This window comes from Larimichthys crocea, chromosome X (genome assembly GCF_000972845.2).
Source record: "Larimichthys crocea isolate SSNF chromosome X, L_crocea_2.0, whole genome shotgun sequence".
Lineage (NCBI taxonomy): Eukaryota > Metazoa > Chordata > Actinopteri > Sciaenidae > Larimichthys > Larimichthys crocea.
The window spans coordinates 24859528-24875656 of NC_040020.1; the positions used below are offsets into that span (position 1 = coordinate 24859528).

At 40.2% G+C, this 16129-nt stretch overlaps 1 protein-coding gene across 1 annotated transcript in view; it reads left to right on the forward strand.

Moving 5' to 3' along the window:
- LOC104921195 (protein ELFN1-like) overlaps window positions 1-16129 on the forward strand; it is a 111727-nt gene that overhangs the window by 61623 nt on the left and 33975 nt on the right. The window contains 1 exon segment of the mRNA XM_027283293.1: window positions 15264-15320. The gene's annotated coding sequence lies outside the window, so the exon portion shown is untranslated.

A 16129-nucleotide genomic window follows, 5' to 3' on the forward strand; every position in this document is an offset into this window, starting at 1 on the left:
GGATAGGGGTGAGTTAGAGAGAAAAATAGAGAAAGGGGACTAGGGTGACAGAGGGAGAGGCTGGTGTGTTTTCAGCTGATCCACTTCCTCCCTGATGTTGGCTCTCATTTGTCTTGGCTGGAAACTGAGTACAAGGCTGGAATACTGATGATGGTTACTCTGCACACCCCCCTGCTCCTCCTCCTCTTTTTTTTTCTACCTCTCTCTCTCTCCCATCCTCGCCCCCACCATTTATCCTCTCTTCACATACTCTACATTCTGTCTGCTCAACTGATTTCCTGCCTCCTGTCTCTCTCCCCCCTTTTTACCCTCCTCATCTCGCCTCTCTCCCCGATGCAGCTGCACTTCGTCGACCCAAATTTCCCTTCCACCTCTCCTCTCCTTCTATCCATCTCTGCATCTGACCTCGCTCTACCTCTCCCGCTGCTCAGTCTATCACTTACCGGCTACATTATCCGGCTCCATTCCTTCTCCTCCTTTTTGCCTTTTTTCGTCCTGCTTTTCTACCAATTCCTCCCCTCGTCTCTCCTCTCAGCATCCCCCTTCGCCTCGCTTGTCTTTTCTGCTTTGGCTTTTTTGCTTTCTCTGATTTAGCGTCAGCCTCCTGTCCTCCTCGTTTGGTCTGCCTCCTGTCACCTTTCTGTTTCTTGTTCCTCCTCTTTGTCTCATTCTGGCCTGTGAATTAGCTCCTGGTTTAAGTGGGTCATGGGGGTGATGAGACGTGAAATCAGAGGTGTGTGTATGTGTGTTTCTGTGACAGCGAACAAGGGAGACTAGCTGAGGGAAACTGGAAGAGAAACAAAAGAAGACTCTAGGTGAGGTGGTGAGATGAGGTGACGCCCAGCCTGCTCTTAAGAAACTTGGTGAAATGTGTCTTCAAATGCAAAGACACTGTGGACAAAGCATACACCAACCATATCTACTACACTTAAAATACTGTAGATTGGTTGAAATGAGTGTGTTGATATCTGCTTTGAATTCACAGCTCTTAAATTAAGGTGCTAATGGTTCAATTTATAATTTGAACCAACTGCATTTGTTCTAAATGCCCAAAAAGTGGACACAGCTGTCACATGTCCTTATATAGTAGATGTAAAGTAAGACTCAGTTCCTATATAACAAAAGATCTTAACCAGGGTTTTCCTGTTCAGACTGGGTGACTTTTTGCTGTGACTTTGATCCCAAAACTTGAATTAGACAAACCAAAATTGAAAGTTTTAAATCCTTTTATTTTTTGCAGTTTTGATTCATAATATCTTAATTTAATCAACTGGACATCTATCACACAAAGCAAGGACTTAATATACCTAATGATCCTGTATGCATAATGATTTGAACCCAGACACTTTATTTATTTCCATAATGTATTACAAAATCTTATTTATGTTAAAGTACACAAATATTAGCAGCAGGGGGATCTACTCACAGAATATGGTGGAAATTAAATATAAGATTAATAAGTGTGTTTTCATTAGTGTAAAATCACATGAAAATGGGGATTGTTATGTTTTTGCTACCTTAGAAAAAGACTTTTATATCTACAAACACTGTGAGACCTCTTCCACAGATCTGCTGTGTTGACTGACAAGTTACTAGTGTAGCCCAGAAGGGACAAACTAAACACTGGGCCTAGATAAAGCCTTTTGCCTTTTATTTTTTTATGTTTTGTGGTCACTGTAGTTTCCCTATGTTTGATTTGGGCATTGAAGGCAATTACACCCCTAGACGCCACTAAATCCTACACACTGGTCCCTTTTTAATAGAAGAAAAAAGTGTTTTATTTTGAACATCGTCTGGATCCTCCAGGCCACCACAAATCGAACATCCGTGTATTTTCTGTGGACCAGGGCACAGAGCCCCTTCTGGGACGCTTCTAAAACACGCTGCAATACTTCTGGTGGGCCCACAAATATTGTCTAGAAGAGCTGAGATTAGCTGCAGCACACCCGGCATGTATTGCAGCCGTGCCTGGTGGAATTGAGCTGTAATTCTATTTATACAAACATTTTGGCCCAACTGTTGGCAAAACAGTTTCAACTGTGACATAAGAATCTTATACATTATACATTCTGTTCAGGATCCTTATTTTTGACAGTTACAGTATGTCAAAAATAATCTTTCTTTGCCTCCAGTGTTACTGTGTGTCTTACTGAATCGTAAAAGATATGAAATTTATAGTGCATATGCTGAGATTTCTTAAAATTCGTCTCCGAGTCTGTTTCACATTTGGGACAATGAGTGAAGTGAAATGCATTTCATCCTCAATGTCACCTAAATTGCCTTCTTTCCACACTCTGCGCTCCCTTGGTGACTAGGTTTTCGATGGTACTTTCACTCTGTCTTGCTGCTCAATAAAAAACGACCATGATTTATGAAATATGTCATCAGTGTTAGCACAACAATATAGAGGAGCAGAGCATCTTGCCCCACACTGAGTGACTTCAATTTATCACATGATGACCAGGGTGCTGTGGTATTGGACCATAAAAGTAGCTTTGTTTGTTTCCACTCATTTGAGCTTCTGTGGCCTACACTGATTCATTGACTGCTTGATTGACTGTGTGTGACTTGGTTTTCTGTTTGTCTTTTAAAAACCTCCTGTCACCAACAGGCTGAGGCAAACTCAACAAAACAAAGCATAGTTTTCTTTCAACATGACGTTAACTAACTGAGGAGAGCTTTTGCTTCAGCCATAATCAGTTGTCTCAGATCAGATGAGGTCTGTTGGCAGACGTCTTCTTTTCTCATTTATCTCCAGCAGCACAAGGCAAAGAGCAGCCATAAGGTTGTCTCTCTCTGAGCTCATTTTTACAGTATCTGAATTTAATGAGCATCTGCAGCAGAGAAGTCGATGCCTTGCTGATGAGCAAGAACTTGTTTGTTTTTGATCATTTGCTCTCTGGAGAATTTCAAAGTTCGATGTCTTTATAGATTTTTTTTTTTGTGTGTTTGGAGATCTCACCGGTGGTGATGAGAAAAGACATTTCCTGAAATGTCAAAGCAAAGTTACAGTGGAAAAAAAAAAAAAAAAAAAAAAAGTAAAACCCTAATTTTGCATTAATCAATGAATGAAGTAAATACAGAAAGAAGAGTTCATGGAGGCAGAGGCAGAGAGGCCCTGCTGAACTGTGTGGGAGCGTCGAATCAAAGGAGTGTCATAAACCAGCTTCAGTTCTTCACTCATGCAACAAAGTTTGTTGCTGTAAATTAAAACTTTTATTTTGAGTTTTATAGTTTTCTTTCTGGGCAGAACAATCATCAAAAACCTGTTTGCACGGCAGGAGGTTCAGCTGCTGGTTGCACAGAACAAAACTCATATTTTATACGATCAGCAATAAAAAAAAAAAAGTTGGGTAGAGTCCCGGCTGAATAAAGGAAAGTCTTGACTGATTGACTGAAATAAGGTACTTCTGTGATAAAAGGAAATAACAAAATAAAAGCATCAAACTAAATATACACATACAAAAAACTGGCAACAGTCTGGCAACTACACGGTGTATCGTGTATTCTGTTGAATACCAGAATTATTGTTGTCCAATTTCACTTTCATAACTTTAGTTTTTTTTAGGAAATACTTGAGTTGCACTTTTCATGAATTTATGCATTCATGCATTTTCTTGATTTGTTTTATTTATAGCATTTCAGCTGTTAAGCCTGTTAAAGTGTGTTTGTAGTGGGTGTTTGCTGCACGATGACTAAAAAATGCTTTTTGTTGTTTGCTGTTATGTTTGTCAGCTAATCTGGACAAATACTTTATGAGAGGAGTCTATATTCTCCCACAGAACCAAAATAATCAAAAGACTCAGATCAGATTTATTTTCAGATGATTTCCATGAACAGTGTTTAACATTCTATTTTTAGCCTTTAAATAAATTCAGCATTCACTTTTTGGTTCAGTTAAGTGATCTCATCTTTATTCCAAGGTGAGCATTTTATTTCATTTCATTTCATGTGGATAAAGCTACTTCAAAATACACTGAATCACATATTTCCTTTTATATGTAGTTTATTTAATGCATCCTTGTAGTTATGTGATTTGCTGAAATTTAAAGGCTCAGTGTGCATAGAGGTGTCTAGCACTATAGTTGCTGATCGCAACCCTGTTGCCACACACTTTTCTTCCTAGCATTGAGAAAAACTATGGTGGTCATGAGCCAGCTTGTCCGTTTTGAGCTACTATAGAAACCACTAAAGATTCAAGATGGTGGCAGAAGAGCATCCGTGGCTCATCCTAATGCTGGCTATACACCAAATGACTTTTCATATCACAAACTGTTGCAGAAACAAAATCCAGTTTCAGTGCAAAATCCTGAAAGTTTTACTGCTTTTGGCTTTCCCATCAGCTCAGCTGTTTGGTGTAAGGTGGTCTGAGCTTGTTCCAAGCCTGTCTTTTTCTTGTCTTGATATGCAAAAAAAAAAAAAAAAAATCAAACACGTTTAATATCATCAGAGGTTATTTTAGTCTTGGCTCATGCAAATTCAGTAGTGAACAGTGTCAGCAACCAATAGTTGCGCTCTCTCAGGAATAAGGCATCTGGTTACACAATATAAACATGAGCATGTTAAGCACTTTGTTGCCAGTTACTTGCTCAATCCGGGAAGAGCAAGAACATGAAGTTTTTCATAGAGGAGACATTGGTGGAGGTGTAGGAGAGGAGAGGAGAGGAGAGGAGAGGAGAGGAGAGGAGAGGAGAGCCTCTGTCACGTGTCATTTGTACCACAATTGAGTAGAGAAGAAAAACATAAATTACTGCTGCCTTCGAAATGCACACGCACAAGGGAAGCTGTGACCAATAGTTGCTTTTCTTTCTGCTCCATTGTTCAACAGTTTTTCCTCTTTTAAATTTCCTCCAGGTGTGAGATGGGAAATCTCAAAATAAATCTAGTTGTTCTCTTATAAATAGTGACCCTACAAGATCCTCAATCTTTGCTAAATCATAAAAAAAAAACTCTTCTCAAAGTCTTGTCAACGTTTTCTGGTGTATGGTAGACCTAATGTAACAAAAACAGTTTCTATTGTCAGGTGATTATACACTAATGAAAGCATAGTTATGAATATTATATTCCACTTATGCCATATTCTGTAAACAGAGCTCCTTAAATCTTACACACTTGACCTTTAAAGACACTGATTGTAGCTCGGCGGCATCTAACAATGCTTATTGCAACATCAAGCTGCATTTGAAAGGCTCAACAGTGACGTCTCTTTTCTAGATCTGGCCAGTGCATAATGTAGCTGCAGAGCCTTGTGTCTTTATAAATAACCGTCCTCTGTAGTGTCATTCATCTACATCTACTCGTCCATTCTCTTTGAGATCTGACAACTCTCTCCATCCCTCCCTCCCTCCCCTCTTCCCCCCCCCACACACACACTCACCCACATCCCTCGCCTCCCTTGGCCCCTCTATCTCTGTAATTCAGATTATTTTAATTCATATTTCATCCTTCGCTGTTTTATTCCAACTTAATCTATTATTCAGGGCCTGTTTTAAAAATGTAACAGTGCGAAGGTCACTGATCCATGCTCGCTCCTTACTGGTTCATACAAGACACTGTGTGTGTGCGTGCACATATACCCACACACACGCACACACACACACACACACACACACACACACACACATACATACACACGAGCACACACACATACAAACAAAAAGACATAAAAACAAATACACTAACACATAGAAATGTCTAGAGATATTATACAGGAAGTTTGAGACTAAGGTTTTTCAGAGCGGCTATGTGCATAATGAATGGAAGATGAAGCAAAAGACATAGAGAGGGAGAGAGAGACTGTAGTCAAACAAAATAAAACTAAATTAGATCACTGGACTTTTACAACAAAACTTAAGGGATAAATATAATTTCACTTCACTTTAACAGACAATGCCAAGCTGCAGATGACCTTGGCACCAAAAACCGAACCAGAAATGGAGAAGGACACAAATTAAAGTACAGGCTGAACGACCACAACTTGGCCGCTGAGGCTGGTGAACAAAGAAAAACCTTGCAACCCCCCAAAAAAAGCAGAAAAAAACCTACCTATTTCTGTGAGAAATAGGTAGCAGAGCTTCACTTTCCTGTATAAAGACATAAAAGCTGAGTCCCTGAGCGAAATAAAACTCAAACACCAAGAATTCAACATGCTCTCAGACCAAAACAAAATTCAATATTTACTTACGGAAAAAATATGTCAGAACGTTACAGACTGAAGAAAATCAACAGAACAACACATGAAACCTTCATATCCCCTTTCATTTTGATTTCTTTTCATTGTAGTAGTCCAATACTGTCATATACTTGTATAGTATATTGCATGCAGTATAGTTGGTATATAGATAAAGCAATGGCAATACTCTGTGTATCTAACAGTATATTCTAAATTATTTCACCGGCAGTATCTTTTGTTAATATTTTCAGACAACCTCCAACAAGGACAGAAATATTCACATCCTGTCTGAAGGATAGAAATGCAGCCAAGTTCTTGTACAACATATACAAGACCTCCTTTTTTTCTGAGGTAGAATCATTGACTTTAATCGAATTTTTAAACTTTGCTTTACTGCTCTTTTTCCAAGAAGATGAGATCATCTTTTTGCAAGCAATAAACACAGATCTACAGCAGCAGTCTTTCTCATATAAGCCATGTTTACCAGGATGTAGTCCTAAATTATTGCACTCTAACCTTGTTTAACCTGCTTTGGTGATACTGTACTTAACTTTAGTGACGTCAATAAAGCGAATCTGAATTTGAGCGAGTAAGTGGAATGACAATACTTAGACCAACAGACAGGAGGAGAGAGACATGTCAGACAAAAGACAGGAAGAAAATAAAAATAAGAAAGAGGGAATGCTGAGAAAAAGGGTAGGACAGATGTTGCATACTGCGCCAGCAGATGGTGGAGTTGGAAGGAAAAGGGGAACCGGAGGAGAGAAAAGGAAAGAGAGAGAGAGTGAAAGGAGTGAGTAGGGTGAGAGGGGGGAAGTAAGGAGGTAGTAATGGAAGTCGTTTTGATGAAACTAAAACAGAGGAGAAACGAAGGGAAGTACAAGAAGAAATGGACTTCATGCAAAGTGACTCACTGTACACACACAAACAGAGTTGCAAATCACAAAGCAGTCGAATAGGATCATCAGAATGAATCATTTAAAGAAGTGAGTGACATGGCTGCAGTCAGTGTGTAATTCACTTTGAAGTGCGCGCACTCTCACACATAATGTACATAAACCATCACCTCAGCTCTCTCCCCCTCTCTGATGTGCATCTATGCCCTGAATTCTAATTGCCTCCTTTACCAGCCAATTAAATGGCAGTATCTGTCACCATGACAGCTCATTAGCAAATCAGCATTCAGCATTCAGGCAGTATGTTTTCAGGCACGTGCGTGTGGATGTGTTTGTGTGTTCCTCTGTTGATGCATGCAACAGTAACGCCTCATAACTTTGCCCAGTATGCAAACAGCCAATCGCTGACCCGACCACGCGTGTGTCTGGCACTGCTGCTATTAGCAGGAAATGGAAAATGTTTTGTTTGTTTGGGTTTTTTTTCTCCTTCTGACTGTGTATGCAGATAGACGAGAGAAATGCGAGCTCTGATTCATGGCATTTTGTATCTGCAGTCGCTTCTGAATGCATTTTCATTTTGTTTGGAGGACAGATTAGCTCCACGCCTGGCAAAACATCGTCAGGCAACGGAGGGAAGCGGGTTTGACACCCTGCCAGACAGGGAAAGACCTAGCAGAGCATGCTGGGAGTAATGACTAAGAATAATGGCATTTTGCCTCATAACCAAGGGGGTTCAATTATGATCTCTACTGCCGCAACTATAAGTGTACTTTATATTAAAGTACAACTTTCTTTGTACAACAGATTTTCTTTGTAAACTACATTACAAATAATCAGTACTAACATGAAAAACATTCATATTTTCTGTTTTCATGGTGTGCCTACTGTCTGTGCATGTCAAAACTCTTCTGCCTAAACCCAAGCTTGCACTCAAGATGCAACTTTCTAATAAAAAAAAAAAAAAAAAAAAAATGTTCCTCATCTTTTGTTCTCATGATACACCCAGGACAGTTTAATGACCATCCAAGCCTCAGAAATGCTCCAGCTGCCAGTCACCTGCAAAAAAATTCTTTCACTTACAAAATCTCGGATGCCTAAAACGACTCCTCCCACCTACTTGTATGCCACCGCTAACTGAAATGCCTGTCTGTCCTTGACTTGTAAGCTACAATTATCAGCACAAATTCATTTACATTGTGCGTCCATGTCCCTGCCTGCTCAGCTGTCAGTCAGCAACCCACCCACTCAGAGGTTTGGAGGCCAAAGGAGAATTTCTGATATATCTAAAAAAAGATAAAAAAAAAAAAAACCTTTTCAGAGGAAACCTGAAAATCATTTTAACTCCAGAAGGAGGGGAATCCATGTATCACTACAGTGCTGCTATCAGTATGTACTCTTGTGGTGGTGGAGTGGGAAGGGAAGGGTCATCAAGTCCAACCGCTAGCTCATATAGTCTGCATGAAAATGACAAGCCTCTGTAAGCAGACCACTTGTTCCTCTCTTGGTTTGGCCTGGCTGCCTGCTCAATTGTTCTCATTGCACTCCACGCCTCCTTCAGACTGTTTTGTTGCAGATTGTTCTCTGTCCTCTCTTGGTAGGTGTTCTTCCCATCCTCCATTCTCCTCTTTAACTCCCTCTGGACAGACTTAACTTCCTCCCTGTCTCTCAAAGCCCTGAGAGCTCTCTTCTTCCTATTTAGAAGGGATTTGATGGCTTTGTCATCTGGAGTTTGTCCTTTAGAAAACAGTTTTTTTTTTTTCTGTTGGAATCTCAAGTGTCCACACAAACACTAAAGTAATCCGTAATGCCGTGAGAGAGTCCTTTGATGTCCCGCAGAGCAGGTTCGAGTCTGTGCATTCATTAACAGTCCTGTAGACCTTCACACACTCCGGAGACCAAACACTCACGGTCCTGACAGCAAAGGAGGATAAAGTCGAGGATGATTTGTCAGTGGGCGAAAAGGTGATGGAGCTGCAGATATTCAAGTTAGATAAAGTGCACTTGTTGATAGTTGATCAAATGGATAAGTAGGCTGATGGAGGCAGCGCAGCAAGCTGCAAACACAACGTTGACATATAAAGTTGTTAAGGTGAACGTGTTGGCTGGCTTCATTTACACATCCTAGAAAAACATTATCATTTAGTCTTTTTTCCAAGTCCAGTATTCACTCTGCTTTCAGCTCTGATTTGATCTCCATCAGCGCCTGAGGGTAATATCTGGCTCTTCAGCAGCTAAATGCTCCATTATCTTAACTCTGAATGCTGTTTGGTGCTGGGCAGGTAGGGTACAGTGGATTTTTACTCTAAATAAAAACACTGTATTCTGCATCTCCAACAAAGTTGATGAGAGCTACAACAGTAGATAAAACCACTGAACCAAAACAGTTAAGAGCTGAAAAAATCAAAACAATAAGCTGGAAGACAATAAAAAGCTGTGTTGAGCTAAAGGGAACTGCAAAGTCAGGTTAAAATCATCACTATGAGCAACCCCTTTACATAGTCACATAGTCAAACATAATCATTAATATCATAAAGATATTTATTTATGCTGCTTCACGAAATAAAATGGTCAATTGAGCTTCCTGGACAGCTTAATCTTTGATGTTTGACCTCATCCTACACGAGTAGGTATGAACATAAAGTTTAACCACCAAAAGATATCACCAATCCTGCCCCTCTGACCATAATGAAAGAGCACTTTACCCTTGTTATTCCCAATACTTTACACTTTATGAGTGCGCTCCAATACCCTGTGTCAGTTTGGACATAATTTTCCACTTTGCACACAAACTGCTTTTACCAACCCGGTTTGACGCTGTCAGACTGTGTGGCAAGTAAACAAAATACCACGTGTGAACAGCATCTTTACACACAGACTAATAAACACGTATTTCACAAGGCTTGTCTTGGCAGAATCCAAATGGAAAAGGTACCATGTGTCTCTGCCAACAGTTAAAAGCTGTGAAAAGATTAGATTAAAGTTTACTACAGCATCTTCCCTACCTGCCACCTTATTCCTCGCACATTCCTGCACAACACTGCAGCTCTTTCATTTAAATAACAGTAATATTGTACAAATTTTATATTTTTCATATTTTATTGTCAAATTTCTATTTTCTATTTATGCCTCTTCACTTGCTGTACTTGCTTTTTATCTTTCCTTATATTTCCTACTTACTATATTTATTGTTGTGCACCAAAACACCAAGGCAAGTTCCTTTGTGTGTGAAAACCTACTACTGATAGGACACCTTTGCGTAATTTAAATGGGTTTCCTCGTTCTTTCGCACCAGCACAGCAAATCAAGTCAAGCATGAAGCATCTGCATCATATCAAGGAAGTAGGAATGCCACCAAAAATTTGGTTTGGTCCAAGCACACATGCACACACAGTGAAGGTGACTGAAAAGAGTTAATCCCCCAGTTTAACCCTCCTTTCACCTGTTTTTTATGAAATCATACTGTTAGCCATACTGTTGTTGGAGAAAGCAGATTCTCCACCTTCTTCATCGTCACATATCAAAACACACACATAGATAAAACACACTTATATCACATAGTAAATTACACAACGCATATGCCGTTTAGCAGTCAAGTGATATGACATTCAGAGGAGTCAGACTGAGGCTGCCATGACCGGCTCGCTGTGCCCTGAGCTTGCCCGCGGCCAACCTGATTTTTTTTCTTCTTTTTTTTTTCACAACAAATCAGATATCCCACATTGCAGACCTCCCACTGATGGAGACCAGCTGAGTCTGACTCACTCACACTGCTCCTGGGCTCGCTGGTCACTGTGTTTTTTAGCCTTTACAGACTTAAGTCTGTGAGGATAACAGTAAACACCCAGCTCCTCTCACCGCTGTCCTCTCCCTTCGCTGTCAAGGGGACTACAGAGGAGCAAACACACTGCTGATGCTCTCTCTCTGTGGGTGATAGTTCAGTAGTTGTTTCTATGTATGTTTCTAACTTTAATTTGCAAGCAGTAACACATCCGTTTTCCTGAAGGCCTTGCATCCAGCTGTCCCCTCATGTTTTCCCCTTAGTTTGTTTTCTCTCTTTCTAGCTCACGTTGCCTCACCTGAGTGATTTTCCTTTGTGAGTTTTTAATGCCAAATGATTGAGATAATGGACTGAAGCAAACTCAATCAACTTCTGAGACTAACTACATCTTCCATGGTTGGTTCTTTCACTCGTGTGTTTTGAGGAGTTTGTCTTCATTCCCTACAGTGATTAAAGAACGTTTGTGATGAAACTGATCTCTGCAGTCCAGCTCAGCACACGGGAGCTCAGGGATGTCGACTGAACGTCCAACTGTTTATTTAATCCAACAGGCTCGGAGGAGTGGACACACACCAACATGAGTCACTATCACTTGTGTTAGCAGTATCATTCAGCTGTCAACACGTAGCTATTCATTTGTAACAGTATGCTGTTTTGCCTTTTCACTCGGGCCTCCTCTCATTTCACAGCATCCATCTCTTTCTCATTCAGTCTCCCCGTTGGTTCTGTCCATCTCTACATCCTCAGGCTCAAATGGGTCTCAAAAAAACAATAAAAGAGTAAAAATATATATAAATAAAAAGCATAGCTGCAGTGGGTGGGTGTATGTTTGTGTGTTGCTGTACGTTCACTTGTGCAGCAAGGCTGTTTACTTCCCTGTTTTTTCTTCTTTTCTTTTCTGTGGAAGTAGCAGTATAGGTTGACTTGCTCAAAGTGACACTAGAGCTGCAGAATTAAACTTGTGGATCTAATGTGTAAGCCGAACCGAAGTCTTTTGTCAATTTTGACCTGGTAAAATTCTGAAAGATTGCCACAGACACGCACACACACACTATTAATTTGTGAGATCTGTGCATTATTGAAAGGTGATAGCTGGTCTCAGCTAAAAACACAAATTCTGTGCCACAGCTCAGCTGAATGCTGATCATTAAATGAACACCTAATTAAACAGCACTTAAACATTTTCCATTCAGGGTCATAAAAATATAACATCTTGAACGCACTTTGATCACAAACACTCATGACTTGACTCTCTTGACTGTCAAGAATGAAACTTGAATGAATGAATTGAATCTGAAAATTGAATGATACACAGATGTGAGATCCATAAATTCCTCGGGAAAGGGGAGAACATGACTGGGGAAAAAAAGCACAACAGCAAATATTCATCATTAGCAGCCAGATGAACAATTCATGTTGATGAACAAAAACATTAATACGCCATTTCACACTTAAACTGATATTTTTAAAAGAGTGAGTAGAGAAAGTGCTCAGGCGTTCTTCAGACCAGTTTTCTAGAGGCAGAGGACAAAACATTGTAAAACATTGTTTGTTTATGTTCTTTTCCAGTTTCAATCATTATATCTCTTAGTGTCAGTCAAAGGCACATTTATAACCTTAATTTTAAAAGATTTATAAGTGAATAATGTGAAAAGTCATGATTTCCCAGTTAATGCTCTTTTTTATTTAATGATTATTCTGCATTTTGTAAAGTCTGTTTTAACATGAGCACTATAGAGTCATTGGTAATCCTCCAGACGTTTAATAATGATGATTGATATATCACCGCAGTATTTGCTTATAGATACATGATGAATTAGTGGTATGGGTGCTAAAAATATAAAAACACCCGTGCATGAAGGTCGCCTGTAGTCACAGCTGCTCTGGTGCTGCTGGAGAAACTTGTCAATGTGACACAATCGGTGCACTTCTTCTTTGCCTTTCTTCACATTGACGGGTCTAATGAGTTTCAGCTAAAGTATTGATATGCTAACGAGTGATCGTTTCTACACAACTGTGGGAGTAGAAATTGGCCTTTCGTGCATGCACCAAGCTGTGTGTGTGTGTGTGTGTGTGTGTGTGTGTGTGTGTGTACGCACACACAGATTTGGTGCAATGGAATTACACTAGGAAGTGTCACATCCGAGGATCAAGAGTGAACCTCCGTGCTCAAGGGTAAGACAGACTGAGATCCTTCAGATGTAGATGGATGTGTCTCAAATGACTTGGACTTTCCTCAAAAGGCCTAAAAACAGCTGTGCTGAGCGATAGGCATTTACAGTAGTATATTGCGTGTATCAGTGTGGGGAACTAGAGACATGCTTTAAGGACCAGTGAGTAGGATATAGTGACATCTAGCGGTGTAGTTTCTGATTGCAACCATTCACCTCACTGTTTCCTTCCTGGTGTGGAGGAGAACCTACAGCCTTTAAAACACGCGATGAAAAAAAGGTAGATACAATAAGTTCATTCTAACTTTGACTCTCTAACTCTTGCTCTGTCTGAAGCTTAATATACTTACTGATGTTACATGTCTGTCCTGCACAGCGACATGTCAGAAAAGTTGAAATTGCAAAAAAATTAAAGACTGATTTTGGTATCACAGTATTACTCAGATGACAAACTTTGCTTGTCATATTATACCATAAAGAGTTTACGATGCAGAAAAGCACCTTGACAGGAGCTAGGAATCATGCATAATATAAACATTCATTAAATTTACATTAAATTATCCTGAAAACTTTAGGTAATGATGTTATGTGGCTCACATTACTATTTCATGATTTTAAAATCTAATAGATCATTCTGCAGAGACACTTGACATTTGGAAATGGGCCTAAAGGAATAAAAAATTATCATAAAAATAAGGTTTAATAGACTTACAGACGAGTTATATAGGAATCCAGACTCAGTACAGCTGTCATGAGTGAGAGCTCTCAGAAATTAGCTATAAAGGGCAAAATCATATTTTGCACCAGGCTGTAAACATGTTTATTTCTGCTGTGAAGTTGGACATTTTAACATGGGGGGGCTTATGGAGACTGACTCGTTCTGTAGCCAGCCTCAAGTGGACGTTTGAGGAACTGCAGTTTTTGGCACTTCACAACCACGGAGGTTGCCACTTGGCTTTTACACTGAAAACAGTTATAGGAGTGGTGAGAGGCCAAACTAGAAACAATTAGCTGAAAAAAAAGCCTTAATGCTCCACACTGCTGAGGGGAACTGTTTGATGAACTGCACTTTAGGTTTCACTTCAAAGCCATGGAGGTTGCTGCTTACTTACTTTTGTAGCTCCTCGCAACAAACGCTTTCGACTTCACTTAGCTCTGTAGGTCACTTCTCTTGAATGTAAACCTGTTAAAGACAAATGTAAAGCAGAGTGCCTGTGCAGAGGCATAAATACTAACCTGACATCATGTAACAGAGAAATAAAAATAACATTAGCACATAGTGGCATAAACAAAATGTACAGTGTAACGTCAACTCGACATTCCTCACTGTAAACTGCGTACAAATTGTAGGTTTTGCCATAACAGAAAGCTCGATAGCGAGGGTTACTAACAGCGGGGCTGAGAAAACTTAGATCTTTGTGAAGCTTATGATGAGATTGTGTCCAAGCTGTTTATGTTGGATAGCATTTGTAACCGGAGCTTGTCATATTTTGATGTCGGTTGCACAAAACAACAGGAACAGTTTGCTGTTTCATTCACCATCTGAATTATTGATGTCTTCTTTATAGACTAAAGATACACACACTCGCACACAGAGGTCTACTTGATACTCAGTGATGAACAGTCATGTAAGAGGGAAGGTTGTAAACTCTCTCTGTATGAGATTGTTTTTTCCTGTGAGGCAGAGCTGCGGATTAGCCTCGGAAATAGAAGCTCTTTCTCTCCGTCGTCCTCTCTCTGTGTCCATCATTGACTTGCCAACTGTCAGATGTTGCTGTCATCCTCAGTCGTCCCTTCATCTGTCTCTCTAATGGGAATCCCCCTCTGTTTTCCCTTCACACAGCCCTTATTTCAACAATCCCTTGCTTTTTTCCCCCCTCGTCTTGCGTCCCATTTCTCAGTCTCAATCTCTGCTCCCCTTCTGGCACACATAGAGCTTTGACATGTCCTCTTAACCGTGTTATATAAATCCAATTTTTTATTATTATTTAACAAGTTTCACTTTACCACAGTAATCAGGGGAAAAAGCTGAGCTAAGTTTAATTTCTACTCGTGGGGTTTTCTTTCCCCCACCCTGCTTAGTAGCTGACCCTGTTTGGAGTTTTTAGTGTGGCAGACTGTCAGTCTGTGCTGCTGCCAGACGATTTTCAGAAATGTTTCACCTTTTGTCATTCTAACCAACCTCTGTCTCCACCCGCCCCTTCCTGCTCCCTTCTCTCCCCGCCTTTCTCTCTCTTTTTTGATAGTGATGTGAAAAGCGCATCGAGACTCAGCTGGAACGGAGAGGTCCTCCATCTGCAAAGGTAGAAAGTTTTTCCTTCTTTCCTCTTCGCCGCCGTCTGTTTTCCATTCTGCTCTCTGCCTCCGCTCCTGAACACCAACCATCGCTGCTAGATGAGAAAACATCAGCAGAATACAAAAACATTGCTTTAACGCTTCAGACAGAAAATCGCATGCAGCAAATATTAAGAACTAACTTCACAGGCCTGCATGCAACGGTACAAATGCACACACATGAACGCACTAGAGTGAACAGGATATTCATCATGTGATTTACCCTTTATTTCCTCTGGGAAAACGTTCATGGCACAAATATAAGGGTGTATATTGTGTGTGTGCGTGTGAGAGTGAGAAGGGACAAAAAAAAAATCCTATTTTCTTTTCCCTTTATGAGAAATTGTGAGCCGTCAATGGTTTAACGGTTTCAGCCACCATGATGGCAGGATATGCAACAGAAAGCCAGAGATGCAGTGTGCACACAGCTTAAAGCTGTGTTCATTATGGGCACCTCATCAAACATTACAGTGCAATGTATATTTTGTAGCATCTCTTGCCTCCAATCAGCATCAAGTTTGTGAAGCAGTGTGAAATGTAGTTCAACACATGACGTCGTGGCTGTATTCCAGTTTGTAAGGGAGGAGCACCCAGAGTGTAAACAACATGTTAGCAGCTGTTTTTCAGTGTTGAGGTTCCCTCAAATGTATAAATTCATTTTCTTTGCCAGTTTACACCCGGAGGCTGCCCAGTCTAACCAGTCTGATGTGTCGGCCACAGGGCATTGTGGTGGAAGGTTAAAGAAATAAGAAATAAATACATTTTGTAAATATTTAAG